We start from the raw sequence: 4,956 nt of genomic DNA on the forward strand, positions 1-4,956 counted from the left end.
CTCTGCCCTGTCTCCTCCGGCCCCGCCCAGTCCTTGCCCTGAGCGGAGCTCCCGGCCCTGCGCCCCCTCCAGAGGCTCCCCAGCCCTGGGGTTGGAAAGGGGCTCTCGAGGGCTTCCCAGGGCGTCCCTCTCCGCCTGGGCTCGCCCGGCCTAGCCCCTGCAACGGGGAAGCCCCGCCTGGCGACTAGCGCTGTTGGGAGCAGAGAGTGGCTTCAGGTGCCGGGATCTGGCCCTCGGGCTGTCTGCACACGCCGCAGAACCCCACTTCCGGGAGCGGCCGAGAGTGCAGGGATGTGCCCGGGTCTTGGGAGGGCTCCTTAGGGGACCTGTACCCTGGCTCACCGGGACCAGCTCAACAGAAGGAAAGAGAGCCCCATCTCCTCGGCACAAGGCTTTGTGCCACCCCCAGCCAGCGAGCCCGAGGCCTCCACGGGAGCCTTGAAGGGGAAACTGAGTCCCAGAACAGGAATGTGACATCCCTCGGTGAGTGGGGGGAAAAGGTCGCAGGAAAGAGAGCCAGAGTCCCCGCTACGTGTTCGTGCTCGGCGCCATCTCTAAAAGCATGGTGATCTTTTGGGTCCAGGACCTCATTAAGTCCAAAGGGACAGGCAGGAAATGCTTCGTCCCCTCCCGCAACGACACGGACGAGGCAGGGCGCTCCTCCCGCTGTCCCTACCCCCAAAGCAAGACAGGGCCTGGGGAGAGGGGTGCGGAGGACGCAACAGGCCGGATGTGGACGTGGGTGGGCAAGCATTGTACCCTTACTGTGTGCCAGGGCCTTGGGCAGCCCTAGAGGCAGAAGACCACGGAGGCTGCTCAGCACCCTGGAGCAGGTGCCTGTTCGGGGTGGGTCCGGAGCCAGCTGAGCCTGCCCCTCCTGCTGTCACCTCCCAGGCCTGCTGTCCCTGCCTCCCAGGGCCAGGTGCCCTTTCAGGCCTGCATACATGTGATGAATATTTATGGTCTCTGCACTGCCGGTCCCTGCCCTTCGCCGGGACTCCCTGGTGCCCGGGTCCCTCACCTCCCACAGGTCCCGAGAGACTACTTCCTCCCAGGTGGCTTGGGGTCCCCCTCCGCCTCCAGGCTCTTCTCAGGCAGGGGAGGCAGGATGCACCTTTCCCACGTGTGGGGCCCTGGCTCGGGAGGGTGACTAACTGGGGGGAGGGGCGGGTGCCTGCGGTCACTGCATGGCTGAGGCAGGAATGGGAAGAGCCCCATTCATCTGCCTGCTGCCCAGGGCCTGTGCCCCGGAGACCTTGGGCTCTGCCCAACACCAGGACTCCCTGCTCACCTTCGGGCCACATGGTTCTCCACACCGGGGCTGTCTTGCACACCTAGGATGCTAAGCATTGCCCCCTCAAAGCTGGGACAGTCAGACAACGCTCCAGACACTGCTGGTGCCAACAGCCCTTGGCTGAGAACTGACCTTCCCAGTACCCTCCAGAATTCCCAGGCCCAGCAGCAAGCATGGCCACCTGGGGGCTCAGAAGGACATCAGCAGAGGGGTTGCTGAAAGGAAAGAAGGGAATGGAATTACTGTGAGAAGAGGAAAAATGGAAGCCAAGTCTGTACATGGGGAGGGGTGGAGGGGTTGAAGGGAGAACAGGGGAATGGGGAAAAAAGAAGAGCCGAGATAATGTAAAGGTACAAGATCCCAATGAATGTCATTATACTGTATTCCTAAAATGTACCAATAAAATTAATTTTTAGAAATTACATAAGGGGAAATCCTGTTACAGCTCAAGGTGGGTGTGGTCATCCCAGCACGAAGGAGGCTGAGGCAGGAGGGTAACCTTAGGTTCAGGGCCAGCCTAGGTTACATAGCAAGGGTGAGACTCTGTCCTCATAGGGCTGGTCCAGGTGGGCCATGGCATGGAGGGGTGGTGGTGTAAATGCTCCCACACATGTGGCCCACCTTGATGAAGGACTAGGTAGGAGCTGGTGTGGAGCGTCCGCCTGACATCGTGTTCCTGTAGCCAGCTGAGGTGCCAGTCCCAGGGCAGTAGTGGACGTTGCTGGTGGGGACACAGGAGCTCCAGGAGGAGGTAGGTCCTGTGACCTCCTCTCTCCCACCCAATGGGCCATGACGGGCTGGGCACCCACTCCCTGCACCACAATCACCTGGGCCTAGGGGCCAGGAGGCTGCTGGAGGCAGGGATCCTAGCATGTGACTGTGAGGTTGGCCCTGACACCTGTCCCCAGCATCATCAAGCCCTCTAAGCCCTACCTCAGCTTGGACACCCCAGATCTGCAGAGGCAGCAGGAGAGAAATGTGGGGTGAACGCTGCGAGAGCAGGTCCCACGAGTTCCCTACGGTTCCCGAGCACCGCCTGGACCCTGGAGGCTGAGTGCCCAGGATGGCGAAGTCAAACAGCAGGGGGCAGCATCGTGGGGCGGGAGTTAGAACCTGGAGGAAGGACCAGGGCAGGATGGCCAGAGCGCACTGAGCTGTCACACTGTGCTCTCCAGAAGGTCCCTCCTTCCCTTCCCTCTCCCCGGCCAGTCACAGTGCCACTCTGAGCAGGTGTCACTTGGCTCGTGCAGGCCTGTCTCCTCTGGCAGCCAGCCCTGAGCAGGACCCAGCTGCCCTGCTGCCACCCCTTGGCTGGTGCACAGCCTGGCCCCGCATGCCTGGCACACTTGCCGAGCGGATGGAGGAAGGACAGCATGGCCCTGTCTCTGGGGACCAGGACAGCAGATGCCTGCCACAGGAGGAGGCAGATGCCAGTGCCTGCTCCTAGAGGAAACCATCTGCCAGATGCCATGCCAGTGGGGAGCCTGGGAGCTGTGGCAGCCCCGTGCCTGGTTGCTGTGCTCAGGTTGCAGGTCGTACTCTGTGGCCTCCCCAGCGGCCAGTGCTGTAAAGTGGACACCCACTGGACATGTGGGCGTTGAGTCTTAGCTGTGCCAGGGAAGCAGGGGCTGCGCAGGAGAGAGGGCCGTGGGGAGGGGCAGGCATGGTTGCCATGGACACCATCAGGATAGACCCAGCCTGGTGGGGGCCAGAGATCATCCCAGCTCAGGGGGCCTTGCCCTGGTGCCCAGCAGCACAGTTTGTGGTCGAATGGGGCCCGAGCCGGTGTGGGAAGCCTGGAGCCCAGCTGGGCGGGGTGCAGCGGGCTGTAGCCCCAGTTTGTGCCCAGCCTGGTCAACGTAGCAACGTTGCGAGATCTTGTCTGAAATAAAAAATAAAACAATGGCTGGGGATGTAACTCAGTGCTAGGGTTCTGGGTTCAATGCTCAGTAATGGAAAAAAAAGTTGAGGACTTCTTGGCCCCTATGGCTCAACCTCCCAGCCGAGTGGCGTCTGCACCGGCCCTCGAAGTGTGTAGCAGCGTCTGCCTGGGCCTGTGGGGTCGGTGGGGGAGGTGTGGGAAGAGGCAGTGGTGGCCTGGCGTCCCCTTCAGGAGTACGTGTGGCTTGGGAAGTCACTCTGCCTGCCTGCCTGACTTCCTTCTTCAGAGCTAGGGATTGAAGCCAGGGCCTTTGCAGTGCACTACATCTCCAGCCGTTTTATTTTTTATTTTGAGCTAGGGTCTTGCTAAGTCACCTTGCCAGTCTCAAGCAGGTGGGCAACGGGGCCCGGCTCCCCTGGGGCAGCCGGGTCAGGAGCCCTCACCGTGCTGCCCCTCCGCGCACACTGCCGGGGTCACATGCAGGCGACAGGGACAGCAGAGAGCAGCCCCAAGAGGGCCCAGCCAGCGCACCCGGGGGTGGGGGGAACCGCGAGGGCTGGGGAGCACTTCCCCAACGCGACTGGACTGGGAGCGTCCTCAAGAAGCCTGGCGCAGGCCTGAGGAAGGGCTCGGGCCCAGAGCAGACAGCCTGGGACCGAAGACGAGAAGGCAAAAACGGGGGGAGCTGAGGCAAACACTGGACTGTTCGCGTGCAGGGCCTGGGCTCCACCCCAGCTCCACGGCCCAAGCCAAACAGACCCTGAGTCATTAGAGAAACCAAATCAAAGTCACTTCGTCTCTGCCCAAAGAGGAAAAAGGGAAGAAAGGAACGGATATTGATGAGGAGACAGAGAAAGTCCTACTGTCAGGAGAGCTACGTGGCCACTTTGGAAGATAATTCTTTTGACGGTCTTCAAAGGTTAGACATTATTTTCCCCTTGGCCATTTGGCTCCTCTCTGGGATCTGCCCGCGGGCCCCTGAATCCATACAGCAGCGCCACACACACAGCTCAGGCGAGCAGAGCGGAGCGGAGGCCCATGTGCACCACGGACTAGCGCTCAGCCAGGAAGAGGAGTGTGGCGCTGGCACTCGTGGCACTGTGGCAGACCTCAGGGTCAGAAGCGGGACAGCGCGGCCACACACTGACCGGACGGTCCCGGACAGGCGAGAGGGCTGGAGGGCGTCCGATGCTGGGTGCAACGAGGGTGACTGCGCAGAGCCAGAGCCCTGCAAATTTACTAAAATTACTGGACTGTGCAGTTAAAGCCGGTGAAATCGAAGCCGTGAAAAGTACTCCTCTGGGGCTCAGCGGTGGAGCAGGAGCTCAGACTGTGTGAAGCCCCGGGTTCCTGCCCCAGCACCACACACAGACTCACACGCACACACGCACGCGCAGGTCACTCCTGGGCAGGGCCGTGCACGATGACAGCGATGTCCCCACTCCCTAGAGTCCCCGTGGCACAGCCCTCTGTGCTCAGCCCCTGCACCTGCCTGGATGACAGTCCCCCGCAGGGCCCACTTCTGTCTCTGGGTATCTGGGGCCTGGGCCTCGAGGACTCCGCCTGCAGGGAGGAGGAGAAGGAGCAGGAGGGCAGGGTGAGCGGGTGAGAAAGAAAGGAGCCGGGCAGAAGCTGCAGGAAGCAGGGAGGGTGGCGACTGGGGAGCAGGGCGGGAGGCAGGCGCCACCCCAGGCCCTGCGGGGCCGGCATACCCCTGAGGCCAGGGGCCAGTGTGGACCCTGCCATGCAACCCCGACAGTGGAGCGGGCGATGCGTGGGT

The sequence above is a fragment of the Fukomys damarensis genome, unplaced genomic scaffold (genome assembly GCF_012274545.1).
Source record: "Fukomys damarensis isolate Sample0158 unplaced genomic scaffold, DMR_v1.0_HiC HiC_scaffold_32, whole genome shotgun sequence".
NCBI lineage: Eukaryota > Metazoa > Chordata > Mammalia > Rodentia > Bathyergidae > Fukomys > Fukomys damarensis.